Source organism: Schistocerca cancellata, chromosome 2 (assembly GCF_023864275.1).
Source record: "Schistocerca cancellata isolate TAMUIC-IGC-003103 chromosome 2, iqSchCanc2.1, whole genome shotgun sequence".
In the NCBI taxonomy this organism is placed as follows: Eukaryota; Metazoa; Arthropoda; class Insecta; order Orthoptera; family Acrididae; genus Schistocerca; species Schistocerca cancellata.
In genome coordinates this window covers 691,415,365-691,436,074 of record NC_064627.1, presented here as the reverse complement: position 1 = coordinate 691,436,074, position 20,710 = coordinate 691,415,365, and the positions used below count along the sequence as shown (strand labels likewise).

At 44.2% G+C, this 20,710-nt stretch overlaps 1 protein-coding gene across 1 annotated transcript in view; it reads left to right on the top strand.

Annotated features, from left to right (window-relative positions):
• Nucleotides 1-431: 431 nt before the first annotated feature.
• LOC126162448 (protein Gawky) overlaps nt 432-20,710 on the top strand; it is a 294,019-nt gene continuing 273,740 nt past the window's right edge. The window contains exon 1 of the mRNA XM_049918963.1: nt 432-461. The gene's annotated coding sequence lies outside the window, so the exon portion shown is untranslated. The remainder of the gene's footprint in view (nt 462-20,710) is intronic.

Genomic DNA, 20,710 nt, shown 5'->3' with positions numbered 1-20,710 from the left:
GCGGCTACCGTCGTTCCTATCCTACTCTGAATGTTCATCATTCCAGCTAGGGCACCCTTTACATTGACTTTATTTAGGTGGCTGCAACGAAGAAAAAGGAGACTTCAGTATATTAAGTCTTCAGTGATGCTTTCTTTTCTGATTTCCAGCCGAATAACGATTACATTATTTCGTCTTCAGAGGCCGTTTCGTAGATAATTTTCTTCTAGGCCTCATATTCGTGTCTTACGGGCGAGTCCGATGCGAAGCCGCGAACACGCTGCGTGCCAGTGTTTTTCTGAACTCGGCAGCAGTGCACGCTGACGCTACGGGCCGCCGGGTAGCAGCACCTGTAGAAATTCGGCCGCGATTACGCCGCCAGGGAGCAGCAGCGTCGCGTCGCCGATGCCGCCGTCGGCGCTACGTAACTAGTCAAGACTGAGCGGGGCTGCGGGCGGCGGCGGCACGGCCTTCTGGCGCGCGTAAGTTCACTCGCCAGCCTAGCGCTGGCAGCTGCGCGCTCTGCTAGCTCTATATTTCGGTGTTATCCTTTAAGTGTGCAAGGGAGTGTGTGTTCTGTTGACGCGAACATCGCTACGAGTGGCATGCTCGTAATGGCGATTAGTTTTATGGTCACTAGTGAAGAGCGTGGGCAATGTGTAGTATCGTGTGATGTTAGAATAGCTTTAGGCTTTCCTCTTTAAGTTACTGCCTGGAAAGCATAGCGAAGCATATCCTGACGCGCAGTTCGATGAACGAGATTGCGCCCCCAGTGCCAGAGGAATGCGTTAGGGCGGCGACTTCGATGACGTATCGAGCGGCTGCGAGTACAACCGAAGCGAACCGAACTTGATCCCCGGCCAGCCGGTAGCGCAGGCGCACTCACACCGGCTGCGGCCGTATTGTGCGCACTGTGCCGTTTCGCTGACGGCAGGGAAGGAGACTGGTGACTGGTGGACGAATTGTCGGGGCGCACAAGGGACAGCGCAGAGCAGCGCGGGACGGGACATGGGAGTCCGGTGGAGGCGTGGCTTCGCCGGGGGCTGGGGAAGCGGCTCGGATCAATGCAGGCGGCTGCGCTCGCCGCCCTTCACGCCACTGCTTGTGCCTTCACATTATCGTCAGAGCGCCGAATTAGCGACACGTGATTTACGCGTTTCTTCGCGCAATTCTATTCTTCCGTAATGTACATACTCGGCCTGTATGCCTGTAATGTACTCTACATCCTGCATTCTGTCAGTGTCTTCTGCGCGTATCTTTCCCCCATAGCTCTCTTTTTATCATTACCACCGTATACTGGCCACTAACCCATGATCTGTTGCGCGTTACTACAAGAGTCATTAGAGGGTCTTTTTATCACATTTACATGCAGTGCATCTTACGGAACACAAAAACTCAATCTATTTCCACTGTCATTTTTGTATGTTAGTCCTGAATTGATTGTGATAAGCCTGATCAAATATTGTTTTTCCCGAGTGATAGTTGTTTTACAGTATTACGGCCAGTGAATCAGTTGTTCAGATATCATAAGCACAGTGAAGTGAGCTTGAGGTATCAGTAGAGGGAGTGCAATTTCCTTACGAATGTCAGTAAACGCTTGAGGAGGAGGAGGAGGAGATTGTTCAAGAAAAAATGTTTGTAAAAATTTTATGCACTGTTAATTAGCGCATTCGAAACTTGTATTCCTTTCACCAATACCGTGCGTGTTTTTGGGGGAAAATGTGCGAAGATAGCCTTCGAACGAGTAAAGACGCGTTCATATTTCTGTTCACAAGAGTTTGGGAATGTTATGTTACCATCCATTGTTAGTTTACGAGAGGCTTTGTCACAAAAACAGGCGAAACTGGTACAGCAGTTCATTCATTACCGAGCTACACATGCTAGAGGATTGTTGCCAAGAATTACGATTTTGATAATTCAACAAACATATCGGCATTTATGTACCTTTTTTATCTTCTTCTTAGCCGGCCGAAGTGGCCGAGCGGTTAAAGGCGCTACAGTCTGGAACCGCACGACCGCTACGGTCGCAGGTTCGAATCCTGCCTCGGGCATGGATGTGTGTGATGTCCTTAGGTTAGTTAGGTTTAAGTAGTTCTAAGTTCTAGGGGACTTATGACCACAGCAGTTGAGTCCCATAGTGCTCAGAGCCATTTTATCTTCTTCTTCTTCTGAAGTGGTCAATCCAACGATTAGTTTGCAACAGCTACAATGGCAGCTTGTCTCCATTCTGTGCGTCTTTCAGCTTTTCTCTTCATTTCTTTATAGGTGTTACATCCCACATCTTTCACGATTTGATCCATGTACCTCAGTCGTGGTCTTCCTCTTGGCCTTTTTCCCTCGACATATCCCTCTATCATTGTGTTCAGGAGTCCTTTATGTCTTAATAGATGGCCTGTAAATTGCACTCTTCTTTTAACAATGTAACTCCAGAAGCTTCTCTTCTCACCTGCTCTTTCCAGAACCACTTCGTTTGTGCTGCTGTCAACAGCTTTTTTATCTAATAAAGATAAAATGTGTGTTCCTCCAATCAAATAAAGAAAATAAATAACTTTCTCACCAGTCAGTAATTCTTCTCATTCAATCCACATAAAATCACTCTTCCTTCATTAAACAACATTTTTAAAAAAAATTGTAGCGACCAACGATACAACACTTTTTCAGAATCGATATTCTATTTACATGTCCAACCAGAAGCAGTATTAGGAAATTGATTTTGCAGAAAACCCATATTTTATTTGCGAGCCCACGTACTTTAATATATTAATTGGGGCGCGTTTTACAATAACACGGAGAAAGCTGATTTGTTAACTTGCTTCTTATGATGGACTTCTGCACACTTGATAGTCGAACACACACAGTTAATGAGGTAATACAGGTAGTAACCTCTTCGGTAATCACTCATTTTCGTTATTTTTCTTTCGTGTTGCGAATGAGATTTGGAACAGGTATAACTCGCGAACAAAACGATAAAGCAAAAGCTTAACGCTAGACTTAAGCTCGGGGAAATTTTCTGCTGTCAACTAACCGTACTTGTTTCTTGCCAATACGTACCAGTAGCAGTTTGCCTGCCAGCTGCAAAACCTTTCAGTGGGAACTGGCCGAATACACGTGTGCGTGGAACACTTGATTGTCAAGGCTAAACGTCCCGTCACTGGGACAATACACACCAGTGAGCCAGTGCGGTAGGTGAATCAACCCCCCCCCCCCTCTCTCTCTCTCTCTCTCTCTCTCTCTCTCTCTCTCTCTCTCTGAACGGTTTGAATCTGTCATACGACGAATATGGGAGAACGTTCACGCTAGTGTGACACAATCGGGACCACGGCCCCTTTGTCATCAATAGGTTATGTAGTTGTTATTATTTGTGGATTTTTCCGTAACAAACCGTTTACGTTTCAAAACTGTTTGTCAGGAGTGTAGCGATTAGCCATAAGATAACACTGAGTTACAACTTCGCATGTAAATTGTTAACTGATTAAGTAGGAAAATCGTTGCAGTTCTTACAGAAACTACGTGTAATCTAAATGACGAGCGGCGGAGATTAATATGAAACAGCAGGCCCACCTTCTTAAAATGTTAGCCTTGCTCTTGGTCACACTGGTTCGCTACATACAGTACTCCTTGGACATCTATATATACGTGATACGTCTCTCTCTCTCTCTCTCTCTCTCTCTCTCTCTCTCTCTCTGTTGTAAGTGTAACGATTTGCTGGTTCTTTTGATAGTGTGGATACGAAAATTGTTAGCAGCTGGATTGGCGAGACCCGGAACTATTCTTTTAATTTTTTTATCAATGGATTGAGAACATGGCGTCTACTTTCGAAAAAAGGAGGAAAAGAACTGCAATCAGCCATATTTTTTGAATGCAAAATATTTGATCAGGCTAATATCCGCAATTGAGAAACACGTTAACAGAATAAAAAAAACCGTTTCAGTTATCAGTCATTTCTTGTTAATTGGATGACCGATTTCGAAGCCCGAAATTTTGACTTCAGGTGCAACCAAATAATTATGTTAACGTAAGTTTGTGGCGGTCGGGCCGGTGAGCCATGGTGGGGTCACAGCCACGTCAAACACACGCATGCGAGCATAGGACCAGCAACTTTCGTGTGTGTGTGTGTGTGTGTGTGTGTGTGTGTGTGTGTGTGTGTGACCCCACCATGGCTCACTGGCCCGACCGCCACACACTTCTGTTATCATAATTAATTGGTGCACCTGAAGACGAAACTTCGGGCTTCGAAACAGATCGTGCAATAAATTCTTACTGACAGCCGAAGCGGATTTTTATGCTATAAATAGGTTTTGAATGAGTGACTGCCTTGGGAGACAGATGAAAAAAGAACTTTTTACTTTCGATGCATAGTGCACTGACACGGCAGTGATAAAATTATGGAACAATGGGGAAATAAAAATAATAATGTAAAATGAATTGTGAGACGATTCAAAGTTCAGGACATCTGCATCCTTTTCAAGGGAAGCTTTTAGTGGAGACGTGACAATTTAAGTCCCGAACGTTTGCTGTATTGTGTAGATAAATGGTGAGAGCTTACTTAGTGTTGTTTAGTGTGTGGAATGATAGAATAAGAGCCGTGATGTTATGAAAAGCGATGCTACTACTTCACCTATCCACTAGAATGTCAGTGAGGTCAACGGTCTCGTATGACGAAGAGATCACCAACAACAACGCCAAATACGAAACTGCGGAGTTTGGAATTCAGCCCATGAATTTACATAATCTCTGGCAGTTAAGAGCTTTGCGCTACAGCTTCCAACACTTTATTTGGGTAAATTGTAATAAAATGTTCTCCTACTAACAGGGCTCGAATTAGTTACCCCGGCTAGAATGACACTTTAGCGACTATGGACGCTGATTGTGAGATTCCCCCTCGCAGAAACCCTTAATCCAACGTCTACATCTACATAAATACGCCACAAGCCTATGTGTGGCCCGTGGCAAGGTTACCTTTTTACAGTTACTAATAATTTCCTTTCCTGTAACACTTGCAAAAAGAGCGCGAGAAAAACGACCGTTCACATTCCTCCGCAAGAGCCCTAATTTCTTTTATCTTTGTGGTTGTTGTGCGGTATGTGTGTTGGTGGCAGTAATCGTTCTGCGATCAACTTCTCTGCATTTTGTCAATAGTGTCTCTCAATTAAAAAAAATTAAAAAAAACGTCGCCTTCTCTCCAGGGATACCCACTTGAGTTCCGGAAGCATCTCTCCATAATACTTGCATATTGATCGAACCTACAGACAACAAATAGAGAAGTCCGCCTCTGAATTGCTTCGATGTCTTCCATTAATCCAACCTGGAGGGGATCCCAACACTCCAGTAATACTCATGAATCTATTTTATACGCGGCCCCCTTGACAGATGAACTACATTTTCCTACAATTCTTCCAATAAACCGATTTCTTACCAGGATCATATCGCTGTGCAATGTTCCGCCTAGATATCTAATTGACGAGACTGTGTCAGGCAGCACACTACTAATTCTGTACTCGAACATTATGGAATCGCTTTTCCTACTCAAATGCATTAACTTACATTTTTCCTACATTCACAGCAAGCTGCCATTCATCACACCAACTGTAAATTTTTCCTATGTCATCACGTATCCTCCTAGTGACTCAAGATTGACACCTTCCCGTGAACCACAGCGTCACCAGCAAACATCCGCAGACTGCTGCACAACTTGTACCTGAGGTCGTTTATGTACCAGCGGAAAAATGCTCCTGTCGAAGCACGAAAGAGGCGACTATGCCCCCGAAAAACAAGGGCAGAAAAGGGAGGAACCAGCTACCTCAGTCCTCATCCCGCCTTCCTCACTAAAATTTTTAGCATGCGAAAATATTTGAGCTCTTTTAACGGAACATTCCAAATCGTTTTATCCAAGTGTCTCTTTTAGTTATGCCTTCATACTCAGCATCTCTCTTCCACTTTTTCCTTTTTCTCCCTTTGATTGACAGTATGTCCCACAGCTACTGTCTCTTCTCTCACTTATACTGTCTTCTTTTGTCTCTCTTTCCCACTGCAACTGTCTCCACCATTTCTCAGTAACTCAGAAATTCTGGTAGTTCCAACTTATATTTTCCCCTATATATACATGTTTAACATTTCGGTCCAAAATGCGGCCTGCCCCTATACCACTATTAATTAAATATTTTACGGAATTTGCAGTCTTTCCAGTTTTCCATAATTTTTGTAGGTAATTTTTAGTCCTTTCCAGGTACTTTAAGAACTACAGAAGTACCTCCTTGGCATATTTGCATAGGTGTGAAATATGTATTATACAGAGAAAGCGCTTCATAAAATTTTATTGGTGAATAAATGCTGACAAAAAACATAGTTTGGTGACTTCATAAACCCTGCGACGAACCTAGAACCGTTGTCATATGTTCAGACCCGATATTTCGTACGTAACTATAGTATATTTTAACACATTGGGTCTCAGTCAAGAATAAAGATATCGAAAAAATTTTCGAAGTTCTCCAAGAATATCATCTGAGCAATCCAAAGTAAAAATTTCGACGATTGGCCGTGATCTGGTGCTTCTCTCGGGGCTTTTATCACGCCTATGAACAAATGTTACCTTTAGATGCCGTCTAAGGTCCGTCCTAGACCACACCTAATGCAAAAGAACTGATTTGCTAAATGTACCTGGGCGTGAGGAAGTGGGTAATATTTAAATTTTGACCCTGTACTTTATCGTAGCTGCAGTGTACCCGTTCTTCCGATAAGTTACAAATGATCGGTAGGCCAAGGAATATCAAAAACAGTTAACCCCTTATCCCTGTGACCAACAGAACCCGCGATATGGAAATTGAGGTGGTGTATCTGTCGCAGTCACAAGGAGCTCAAATCCACCGAGACAGAAACCGAAGGTGCATGTGATATTGATTGTGCGAGACTCAGTATTAGGGGGGGGGAGTGGATTCTTCCTTCAGCTACCAGACTCACCTTGTGATGTATCCGAAAACTTCGAAAAACCTCGCTTCACTTGTACGTAGGCTTTCCAGTCATACTATAATCACCGGTGGAGACTTTAACCATCCAACAATTAACTGGGAAAATTACAGTTTTGTTAGTGGCGGGAATTTTGGGACATTCTGTGAACCATTACTAAATGCCTTCTCTGAAAAGTACCTAGAATAATTAGAAACTGCATCCATGATGAAAATATATTGAATCTGATGGCAACAAATTGACCTGAGCTCTTTGAGGATGTCCATACCGAAACTGGCATCAGTGACCACGATGCCATTGCGGCAACAATGATTACCAAAGGACAACTAAAATAAAGATATATATGTAAAGTAAAGTAGATAAAACATCAGTAGTGTCGTATCTCAACGAGGAACTTGAAACTTTCAGCATATGGTAGGAGCATATAGAGCAAATATGGCTCAAGTTTAAAAGAATAATAGATCATTCACTGGATAAATATGTATCCAGTAGAACAATTCATAATGAGAGGAACCCTCCACGGTATACAGTAAGCTGTGCCATGCACTTAACCGTGGTTTGCAGAGTATGTAGATGTAGTAGACGTAGATATGACCCTTAAAAATCGCATTTTGCTCGCGGTATTACTGCATAACAGGATTAAAACAAATTGTATGGTTATCGATAGAGCTGCTGAAAGAAACACGTTTGGCTCTCAAGAGCAACGCGTCATGCCTTCAGTGACTGCAGTAATAGAATATTGTCATATGATATTTCACAAAACCCAAAGAAATTCTGGCCGTATGTGAAGGAAGTATTTGGCACCAAAGTTTAGTGTTACCAAAGTTAGTGACCAGCTCCTAGCGAATGAGTCACGGACTGAAACTGAACGTAGCAAAGTGAACGGTGAAACTCTTTAACTCCGTTTTCAATTGTCCCTTTACAAAGGAAAACCGAGGAGAGTCAGTTCAATCCTCGTACCACTGACAAGATGATTCTAATCGGTATTAGTGTCAGGGGTTTTGAGAAATAGCTGAAATCGTTAAATCTGAATAAAGCGCCCATGGTCCCATGGAATCCCTATCAGATTTTATGCTCAATTTGCGGCTGAATTAGCCTCTCCCCTAAGTATAATTTATCGTAGATCTCTCGAACAAAAATGCATGCCCAGTACTTTGAATTACTGGAAAAAACCACAGATCACACCCGTGTACGAGAAAGATAGTAGAAGCTATCCACAAACCTACCGACCATTATCCTTGGCAGCGATTTGTTACAGACTCTTAGAACATATTCTGAGCTCGAACAGAATGATCTCCTGAATGCGAACCTGCATGGATTGCGAAAACATCGATTGTATGAAACCCAACTCGCACTTTTCTCACGTGACATACCGAAAGCTTTTGATTAAGGCAGTCAGTTTGATTCAGTACTTCTCGATTACCGAAAAGCACTTGACTCGCTACCACACCTACGCTTACTGTCAAAAGTACCATCGTATGGGGTATCAAGTGAAAACTGTGACTGGATTAAGGACTTTTTGCTAGGCAGGACCAAGCATGTTGCCTTGCACGGAGAGTCATTGTCAAATGTAGAAGTAACTTCGGTTGTGCCCCAGGGAAATCCTTGCTGTTCATGTTGTTTATCAATGACCGGCAGACAACATTAATAGTAATCTCAGACTTTTTGCAGGTGATGCAGTTATCAATGATGAAGTACTGTCTGAAAAAACTTGCATAAATATTCAGTTAGATCTTGATAAGATTTCAAGGCAACTTGCTTTCAGTGTTCGTAAATGTAAAATTGTACACTTCACAAAACGAAAAAGAAAAAACATACTAGCCTCTGACTATAATATCTGTGAGTCACAGTGGGTGAAGTAGGTGGTAGACTTTGGTTTATGTCCGCCCCGATAGCTGCGTGCTCAGCGCGACAGAATGCCGTGCAAAGGGCCCGGGTTCGATTGCCAGCTGGGTCGGAGAATTTCTCCTCTCAGAGACTGGATGTTGTGTTATCACCACCATCTCATCCCCATCGACGCGCAAGTCGCCGAAATGGGGTCAACTCAAAAGATTTGCACCAGGCGATCGGTCTACCGGATGGGAGGCCCTAGGCACACAATTCATTTTTCGGTTTATTGGTAGAATTCTGGGGAACTGCAAGCAGTCTACAAAGGAACTGCCAACAAATCAATTTGGCGGCCAGTTATAGGATATTGCTCAAGTAGGTGGGACCCGTACCAGAGAGGACCAACAGGGGATATTGAACGTATACATGAATGGTCACCGGTTTGTTTGATCCGCGGAAGAGCTTCACAGAGATGAATGAAGGAACCGAACTGGTAGACTCTTAACGATAAATGTTAACTATCCTGAGAAACTCTACTAATAAAGTTTCATGAACCAGCTTCAAACGACGACTATACGAATATATTACACCTTCCTACGTACCGATCACACAGGGATCGCGAGGATACGTTTAGAAAATTACTGCACCCACTGAGGCATTCAAACAATCATTCATCCCGCGTTCCTTACGTGAATGGAACGGGAAGAAACCCTAATAACTGGTACAGTGGAACGTAAGCTGTGCCATTCGCTTCACCGTGGTTTGCAGAGTATATATGTAGATGAAGATACGACCCTTAAAAAATCGCACTTTGCTCGCGGCATTGTCATGTACGGACCGATGTATTACTCGGACATGGAGAGAACAAGAGCGATCCTATCACACTTCCCTGGAGCCCTCCTGGCCATATCCTTACATCTGATGAACACACACGAAATTTCTTGTGATAGTAAGTTGTGTGCCAGAGGATGACTGCTGGTGCTTCTCTTATACCAATATAATAGGGACCTCTGTAATGACTTGAGGCTTTAGGTGGTGATCAGGGCTATTTTGTGTCCTGGCGTTGTCGTTCAGTTTCTTGATTCCACAAAGGTGTCAGAAATAAAATCAAGCGTATTTCTAGTCGACGCGAAAGTATAAAATGACTATCGACCATAAGGTGTGCAACATAAAATGGAAGCAAAGTGTAGCATTACCACGAATTAGAATATACGATGAAGTTACGTGCTGTATGACTCACACTTCTTCATAAAATATGATGACTTATCCATAAAATCACAGAGCTAAATTCAGGATTGTCCCAATTGATGCTGAATTGTAGAATATGTCAGAATAATTTGCTCACCTGAGCGGTACTCCTTTAGGCAGTTGGTGCAAGTTCTTGTCATGGAGGCTCGTACCACCGGTGGAATGGCCGAGCGGCCAGGGAGTCTGGTTCCTTTCGTGCTGCGAGTTTCAGTCTGCTATTGCAGCCCCTGTCAGTATTCGAGTAGTAGTTCCGCCGAACCATTTTCCCTAGGTAACTATTTTAAATGTGTGTTAGATCAACATACATACTACAGACCTCCTTCGCTTGGTTTTTTGTTCCACTAGTATATTTGTCTAGTGTTCCTGATCATTTCGCAAGGCTGTTGTTTGACGATATTCCAATGGGCATAACAGTTTTATTCAATTGCTGTCACAGTTCGCACATATTCATAAATTGATTATCGCACGAAATTAATTTTACGGCGATGAAACTACTGGATAATTTGGTCATGAGCAGTCTTTGGACTGCTTCCACCTACGCTGATCACGAAATTGAAGATATTAGATATATCCCCAGAGGCACCAGAGAAAAAGGCACCCACAACTTAAGGAGATTTCTATTTAAAAAGTAATATCTGGTAATACATTTATCCCACTATTAGACAAGACGGTCAGCGCCTTCATGGAAAAATGTTTGCGGTTGCCTACGGAACCATAGTTGTACCCCTATTCGCCCGAAGCTTGTCAGCAGCCATGAAAGTTGTTCTGCGGGGCTCCAAAATATGGAAAACGCCATGAGGAGAGATTGGAACTGTATGGAACACGCGTAAGGGGTCGCCAGCGAAACTTCTGCAGCGTAGTCCAAACAACAGGCACGCCAGATTCGGGACTGCAAGATCCCGCTGCTCACTGACTTTCAGGAAGAAGGGGCCGCAATTAATGCACAGCGGTACGAGGTGAGGTCACCTTGTAAAAATTGAAGCGCGCCATTAAATTCAAACAGACGTCCAGGAATGTTGAAGGACGGCATCATTCTGTTGCGGTCTAACGCCCGCCCAAATGTAGTCAAGGCTGTCCCGACTACACTGCAGGAGCCTCCTCCCCGGGGGGCTCACAACTCTTTCGTGAGTTCGTGCTTGGATACCACAGGGCCCTAGCCTTTGCTGCATTACTTCCTTATCGTGCTGCATGCTTATACTTCAACTATCACTATCCCCCTCTGCCCCTCCAGCAGATAGTTTTCTTGGTGCCGACCCTTCTTGGATGTGGTTTATGATTGGGCCTCGTGTTTCCACTTCCGGCGTATTCTACAAATTTCCATTATATAAATACAACGTCCCCATTGTTAGGTTTGACCTGCTACCATTTTCAAAATTCTCCAGAAGTGCGGATTGTGCAAGGGAAGTCGCCCTAAACGGCCATCTATGCACCCTTCTCTGTAATATGGTAATACACCCAAAACCCAGCTCAGTAGCAATCCCATGACATCTGGTGCGCTACTGCTCTCACCCTAATAAACTCCGCACAAGCCACCCCCAAAATGTGGCTGCAGAACTAGACTGACGGTATCCTATATATTCGTGGAATGTCTTCTACTTTAGGTCCTTCGTACTAAGTACAGACTTCCAGATTCCATGTCTGTAATATTAGTAGACAATTCACGAATGGTTGACCTGGTGCTCAATTTTCTACATGAAAGTGGTTTTTTTATTTTCAGCTATAAGGTTCTGCTTTACTCCTGGAGCAGGGGTAGGGTGATTGTGGTTGGAACCTCTCATCTTGTTTTCTAGGTCTGGGACACATGACAACTCCCCCATCCAACGACCACTCTTTTATCCTTCTGTTTTTCCGGTTTTAGGTTTGCCGTACCCTATAATGCCTTCTACTGTGTGTGGTTTTACCTTCCTCGGTTCATAGTTTGACCCCTCTGACTGGATCTCCCCACTTTTAGTGGACCCTCTCTTCTGCAAGTAACTTTTGAATCATGGAGCTGATGACCTCGACATTTAGTCCCATAATCCCTCCCAATCAATCAATCATAGTGGCCACCCCATTGTGGGGGTTCGTCAAGTACCTGCACAGTGGTAGCCTACTAACCACAAAGGGATTACACTGTTGGTACCTGAACTGAGAACTCACCATGTATTCCAAGGAGTATATGCCCATCATGATTGGGGCACAGGGACTCCAAGCAACAGATTACTGACCAGATAGCTCTTGCTGAGGCTGGGTGGTGCCATGGGAAGAGCCCCCGTTCAAAGGGGGTGGTCCCATGGCGAATCTGCTGCAAATGAAGCGGGTGAAGTTATCTACCTCTGGTGGCCATGAGGCCCCAAGTCTTATGAAAGGTCAGTCCTCTTTCAATGTGCAGAGACACAACCCTAAAATGTTCCCTTCCTTGGCTACGCCATGGGAGGAATGGGAGGCTATGTGGTAAGCATAGCAATACTCTCCCCTCTCCCCAATATTTGGTTCGTACAAGGACTGATAGTGATTCCTTCTTGGCCACAAAACCTTTGTTCTTTGTGGGGAACTTAGAAGACAGGTTTGGGGAAATGTTAGCTATCTCTAAAATGAAAAGTGGGTCAGTTTTGATAAAAACGGCATCCTCTGCCCAGTCATGGCCACTGCTCTCTTGTAAGGAGCTAGGGACGTAATGGTGACTGTCACTCCCCACAGCAGTCTAAATTGAGGTCAGGGCATCGTTTTCCACAGAGACCTGCTCATATAATCTGATGATGAACTAAGTGTCGACATTAGCTGTGGAGTGTGCACTTTGCTTGGGTGTACATAGGGGGCCAAAGGACAGTAGATCTACTGATGCCTTCAACTTGGCCAATGAGGGCGATTCACTGCCTGAAAAGGTCAAGGTGATGGTACATCAATGCAATGTGAAACCATATGCCACTCCTCCTCCCCATGCAGTACTACAAGTGCTTTAAATTTGAGCATGTCTTCGCGTTGCAACGCTTGCTCCATCTGTAGATTCTCGACGAGTGTTGCATGTGAACACTCCATGTGCACCTTCTCCCATCTGTGTCAACTGTGGAAAGCAAGATTTTTTCTGATCACCAGATTGTACTGTTTTCCAGAGAGAAAAGAACATATAAGAATACAAGATACTGGACAAACTCGGATACCAAGAGACCAAAATGAAGTATGAGTGGTTGCACCCAGCACATCAAACAATATCTTAGTCTATGTCTATGATATCACCCCCTTAGCCAGCGGTACTCCCGCCCATTGTATCTCCTACAGTGGGCCCTCATGGCTGCTCAACCATGCCCGCCCCGGTGATGTTTGGGATCTCTCCTCTTGCTGCTTCGCCCACACCTACTTTGGGATCAGTGGCTTCACACTTTCCAGGTATATTGGTCCCAACCGCCCAGCTGGAGACAAATCACCTTTCTCTCGCCATAAAAGGGTTCCTCGAGGCACTTTCTTCCAAGGTTTTCACTGGTCTGCAACCAGACACCAGCCAGCGGCTGAAGGAGCCACAGGCTGCTGGTCGCAGTGTTTTGTGATCATCATCTTTATGTGAAACTGATTCAGAAAAGATCATTAAATCCTCTCTAAGTAGACGAAAGACAAGAAAGAAGTCCACCAAGTAGGAGAACATTCCAGTACACACCCCCCCCCCCCCCCCGATCCCAGTGGCAGCAAATGACCCTAAGGTATAACCTGCCCCTTGGTCACTTCATTCCCTCGCTGTACATTAACTGCGTTATTCTCAAGTGTCATTGTAGCGGTTTTTTCCACAACCTGACTGAGCTACGACATCTTTGAAGCACTTCACGTGCCTTCTGTATTGCCCTTCAGGAGACTTGGTTTCCAGCAACACAGGCCCCAGCCCTTCGCGAATTCTGGGGATATTATAAGAATCGTGCTGCCTATGACAGGGTGTCAGGTAGAGACACACTATACAGGGTGATTCACGAAGATATGCAAATATTTTAATATGTTACTCTACAAATAAAACTAATGGGAAAAAAGCTCACATAAACATAGGACCGCAAATGTTTAGTTACAGAGTTATGACTAATAAAAGATTTTGCCTGAAATTTAGCACCTTTGCTAATATGAATGCATCGCAAAACTCTATGAAGTTAAAGTAAAGCACGATTTCCATTTATTTTGTTGTTGTTGATCTGAAGAATGTAATAAAACATGTCCCAGACGTGTATCTGCAGTAGTTTTCCGGAACATCCAGAAAAGCATAGATTATTATACAACTAAATTTGTTTACTTTCCATTAAGACTGTAGAATTGTTCATGCCATTGTTGGCAACCGTTAGTGAGTTGTTTCAATTATTTCCTAACTTTGAAACGATTTAGTTTGCTGTATTGTTCAATGAAAGAACACAACAGCAGTGTACGTCAGTGAAACCATATAGTAACTGTTGTAGTTTATAGATTATTTATGAAATTGGGATGGTGCTGTGGTATTGATAAAAGCAGAGTATCTGACACATTCATACAGTTTCCGTTGACCATCATTTTTCCAAAATTAAATTCTCTACATTTTCTGTTGAAAACTTTGTGCAATTGTCTGGAATTTAAAAAACAAATTGGGCCAATTAGTTAATAAAGTGAAAACTTTACGAAGTTACTTCCTTGCTTTCCTGGATATTTCGAAAACTACGGCAGATACGTATATTAGCGAAGTTGCACCGAGCGAGGTGGCGCAGAGGTTAGACACTGGACTCTCATTCGGGAGGACGACGGTTCAATTCCGCGTCCGGCCATCCTGATTTAGGTTTTCCGTGATTTCCCTAAATCGCTCCAGGCAAATGCCGGGATGGTTCCTTTCAAAGGGCACAGCCGACTTCCTTCCCCGTCCTTCCCGTATCCGATGAGACCGACGACCTCGCTGTCTGGTCTCCTTCCCCAAACAACCCAACCAACCAACCAACCTAGCGAAGTTGCGAAATTTCAGGCAAAATCAGTTATTAACCATAACTCTGTAACTAAACATTTGCGGATCTATGTTTACAGGAACTTTTATCTTTAGTTTTACGTGTAGAATAACATATTAAAATATTTGCATATCTTCGTGAATCACCCTGTATAGCGAACTCGTGTTCCTTCGTACACCTTTGGAGGCTGATGCTGCTCAGAAAGGCCACTTCAGGATATTACTCTCTGCAATATTTACCTCCCTCTCTATGAAGTGAAGTGTCTCCAAACATACTGTTTGCATCGGTTTCTCTGTTCCGCCCAACTTGCTCTGTCTTGGGTGATTTCAATGTTCATAACCCTTTGTGGGACGGAACTGTGGTCACAACAGTTTACTGGTACATCTTGACCTTTGCTTCTTGAATACTGATATACACACATACACTTCAGTGTGATGCATGGAACCTTCTCGTCTATTGACCTTTCCAATTGCAGCCCTTGCCTTCTCCCACCCATCCACTGGAGGTCCACGATGACCTCTGTCGTTGTGACCACTTCCGATCTCCCTGTCCGTATCTGTGTCACTCCCTGGACGCCTGCCCCAACGGGCTCTCAACAGTGATGATTGGGATGCTTTCGCCTATCCATTGACGAACATTTTGCTCTGTGCTCCAGCCTCAGCTTCTGAGGATTATCAACCTAACCCTTTCTGTCCTAAAACAGTGGTTGGTGCAAAAGCAATTATCTTTTTTACTATACACCATCTGGAGCCGTATACTATTCCATTCAGTGAGTGGGTATTCGTCAGTACCCTAACCCACTGCCCTGGTATGGCCCCAGGGCACGACCGCACCCAAAACAAAATGATGCACCTACCAGTGGATTGTCAGCGGCATATCCTTGCCATGTTTAAACACTTACCGAGTGAGAGCAAGTTCCCATCGCAGTGGATAGAAAGCATCTTTGTTCCAGTAGTGAAACTGGGTAAGCACCCTCTGGAAATTGACAGTTATCGCCCTGTTAGTCTCTGTAAGTTGCTTGAACACATGGATAGCCGACAGCTGTGTTGGCTCCTTGAGTCTGGGGGTCTTCTGGCTCCTCGCAGCGTGGTCTTCGCCTAGGCCTTCCCACTACTGATAATCTGGTATACCTGAAGTCTGCCATCTGAACAGCGTTTGCCTGATGTGAACACCTTACAGCTGCCTTCTTCGACCTGCAAAAGGCTTTATGATACCACATCCTTGCTATTTTACACGAGTAGGGTCTCTGGGGTCCGCTAACGATTTTCATCTAGAATTTCCTGTCGCACTGTCCGTTACAGATTCCAGTTGAGACTTCCCATTGCAATCCCTTGTGCAAGAGAATGGGGTCCCGAAGGGCTCTGTAGAGAGTAATCCCTCTCTTTCTATTAGCCATCAATAATTTAGCAACAACTGTTTGCTCCTCAGTACCAATTTCCTTGTATGCTGACGACTTTTGCCTCTGCTACTGCTCCTCTGGTGTGGATGTCACTGAACGTAGACTACAATGCGCCATACAAAAGGTTCAGGCGTGGCCCTCACCCATGGCTTTCGATTTTTGCCGCCAAGACTCGCGTCACACACATCTGTCGCCGTCGTGCCATTCACCCACAACCAGCACTTTACCTCGATGAACAACTACTCAGTGTGGTGGAGACACACAGCTTTTTAGGACTGGTCTTCAGTTCTCGGTTGACGTGGATTCCCCATCTTCTCCAGCTTAAGCGGATGTCCTGGCTGCCCCTTAATACACTGAGTAACACCATCTAGGGTTCAGATTGTACTACCCTTCTGAAACTTTACAAAGTCTTGATACAATCCCACCTCAGTTATGGGAGGCTGGCATACAGTTCGACACTGCCCTCAGCATTGCGGATACTGGATCTGATGCACCATTGCTAGGTTCGACTTGTAACAGGAGCCTTGCGAACTAGCCCTGTGAATTGCTTTCTCGTGGCCTCTTTGGCCCTGATCAGGGATTACGATTGCAGTCGGCATCCAGTCTATCCCCTCAGCACTGCAGTTATTTCCTCTTCCACCTCTCCTCTGGACACACTCCCACACACCTCCATGGTGCACACCTCAGCCACAGTTTCGTTATCACAAGGTCCAAAAGACGCTGTTCATCCCCAGGTCCTCCACTGCCAATTGTTCTCAGTCCTTCTGCCAATTGTTCACTATCCTTGGTGTATCCCAGGGTTCAAAAGTAGTCTATACTCATGTAGGACCTACTGAACCGTTCTCCTTGCCAGATGGTTGTAGTTTTTTCACTGCACAGTTGGTAGCCATCTCTTGTGTTCTTGAGCATATACATTTCTGCACTGGTGGGTCCGTTCTCAAGCAGCGACTCCTTGAAGAGTTTAGAAGCTCTCGACCAGTGCTATCCTCGCCATCCCTTGGTCATTGCTATCCAGGATATCCTGTATTAAACAGTGTGAGCGCTCAGCCCCAGGCCCCATTGGGATCCCTAGGGATGAACTTGCTGATAGCCTGGTCAAACTGGTTACCAGTAAACCAACTCTTAATCGGTATTCCAGAAACAGAGCTCCACTCAGTATTACACTGGGAAGTTGTAGGTGCCTGGAATACAGAATGGCTCACTCTGACTCCACCAAACTAACTACAGGTGATGAAGGAGACTACAGATCTGTGGAGGTCCTCATGCATGCCACTCAGAAGGGCTCCACCATCTTTTTCCAGCGCCACACCGACCATAAACATGGCACACTCATGATCATCTCCTCCACATGGAGGATCCAACCCACTGTCGTTGTGGCTCATGTTTAATGGTGGTCCATATTTTGCTGGACTGTCCCAACCTAGCCACCCTTTGGCGGACTCTTAATCTCCCTGACTTGCTACCCCTGGTGTTAGCCGACAATGCCCCAGCAACTGATTTAAGTTTTATTCATGAAGCAGGCTTTAACCTTATCGGCCCATTGAGGGACTGGCAGAAAACACTGTTGGATCCTCTACAGCTATCTGGGCTTGGTGTTCCAGCTCGGTCTTAATCCTGCCTGTTCTTTTACTCTTCTCCCCCCCCCCCCCCCCTCCAAATGGTCAAATTGTCTTTTAGCCCTGTTCATCGTCTGCCTTCTATGCTTCTCTTGCACTGTACGTGTTGCTAGTCTTTCCAAGGCAATGTCGGAGTAGAGTACCTCTGGTAAGTGGCGGGGGCTGGAGATGAATGCCCTTCATTGCACTCTGCTTTCAGTAGCTTCCGGCCCCCCTAGATGTCTCCCTTTCTTCTTTTTGTCCCATACCACAGCTTTGCTGAGATTGGTAGATCGTGGGATTTTCTTCCTCTGAGTTTTGCATAGCAGGCTATCTCTGATCTACAGTCATATAGACATGTCTGTTAAGAGGACAAAGGGACTGACGACCTAGTAGTTTGGTCCCTTTAACCAGCCATACAACCAACCAATCCGTACAGCTCATATCACTCCCCATGCAATTTACGTATTTTTGGAGCCCTGAGGAAAGACGTTCTTCGCGGCTGCCGATTTGCTTCGGACGAAGACGCGCACGCCTGAGTACAATCGTGATTCCATAGGTAACCGCAAACATTTTTCCGTGAAGGCATATGTGACCGTCTTGTCTCACAGTGGGATAAATATATTACCGGTTTTCACGGTTACTTTTGAAATAATAAACAGTTTACATATTTCTTTATCTGTCTCGTTTTCATATGACCCCCCATATATTTATATAATATTTTACACTTGCACTGTTTACATTACCGTCAAGTCTTTCTTTACTCGTACGTAGTTCTTGCGCTTGAGCAGAACACGCTCCGTATCACGGATGTAACTAGGATCCACATTTTTCAGGGCAACATGGATCTTCAGAGTTATATTTTTTTTGCCTGTGACTAGGATACAGGCAGCTGCCAGGACTACAGGCTTCTCATTGTTCGCAAGCGACGTATTCCGGCCGTCAGGTCGCATTCACACTGGCGCCGTTTACAGATGTGGACTGTTCTCAGAACTGCTGTGGAAAGTCTCCAGTTGAGCTCTGCCTGTAATGCTAGACAGCTGATAGCACATGGCAACGCTCCGCCCAATCAGTCTCTTAGGAATGTCACAGACACATGTCATTTGAATACCAAATTCGTTTTGCGTAAATACAATGCAGGAGGCTCACTAACCTATTGTCTCCTTTTCATCCCTTCTGCTTCACTAGTTTCATCCTTAAGCTGGTGCTCGATAACACCAATAATGGAAGACTTCCCATTTATTTCAGCAATGTGTTGCCGCTCGACCAGTCCTACCAGACAAAGAATAATATTTCACATCTTGCGAAGGAGTAACTGGAATGGAGCTGTCGGTCGTGATTTAGTTTCCCTCAAATACTGCTACCCATGTGCAGCATTATTTTATAACTACTTGTTTGCGTCTACAGAAACGTACTTGAGTTTAACATATCTATGACAGCTGTGATTACTTGGTCCAAGACTAGAAATGAGTTAAAGGTATAATTAAACCTTCACAACCACCCATTATCTGGACTGTTATTCGTTCAAACTTTTTTATCAAGTTTTCACTACAGACAAAATACTAGTGGCATCTACAGTTTTCTGAGCACTGCAAAAGCTGTTGGGATCGACTGAAAAGATTCAACGCACGAAAATGGAAATAGCGCAGCTGATTAATAGCAGTTTGCCGTGAGAAAGGTAACGTCGAGAGCTTACCTAATTTCAGAGTAGCATAGGAAAATTGTTTAATTTCGTCCTAACGCGAGTGGGACGAGAAAATAAAAGGGAGTGCGCTCGTTCGTGCTTTAGTAGTGTTACCAAATGACATTTTTTTCGAACATCTGTATGTAATTTTATTTCGTAACTGCGTTTTGTAAACTGGAAGTTAAAGATATAAAAGGTAGAAATAAAGATCCTCGATTTAAACTCAATTGTTTAGGCTAGTTTCCGTGATTTATTTATGAAACTGGTGCAATGCCTTTTTTTGTTTGCGGCTTTTAATCAGGCCGAAAGTCTCTCATTGTCATGTCATCGGCAGTACTTTAAACGGTTTCATAAAAAAAAACTTGTAACAAGTAAGTTTTTCACTTTGGCAACGTGAGTGATTCCAGTCAAGTCGGATGGCTAGGGCCAAGGCCGCATCAAACAAGAATTTCGTTTGCAAAGCTGGTCTTCAAGTAACATCTTCAGTTTTTAGCATAGTTGAATCAGAAAATACTCAGCAGTGCCCATTCGATATCGTTTTAAACATGTAATTTGAGGTTTCCTCGTATAACTGGGAATAATGGTTGAGTTTGCCGACGCTAGAATGATAGTTTTAACGCTGTCGGACTTTGAACTAATTCTAATTCTGCTTCTCGTGTGTGCCTTATGCAATAATGCAGACATGCTTTGCTGACACTCAGATTTGTGATCCTTTCTTACAGCAGGTCTATGGCGTATATCATCTTTCCAACAGGATGAATCGTCGCCTGCTTATGTACACAGAAGACTGGCTCCTGTACACAAAAGAAATATCTGTTAGTGAATAGTGAACTATGCGTCATTAAAAAAAAAAAGGTATACCCATTTTCTTCCCCAAGATGAAAAATATTCTCCCACTGCTCTGCAAAGTCGGGGGAAGTGAGATGTTGATGTTGTTTGGCCTTTCGGAATGATTTTAAAAATGTGCAGCGTTTTGAATAGCATCGCAAGGATCGGCGTTTGCAGTGCCTTTCGATATCTTGAACTCTGCTGCTTGTGAGTGACCCTGTGGAATGTTTACCGCTCTGTAAGTACTGCCTAGCACGAGACGTGTATTAAT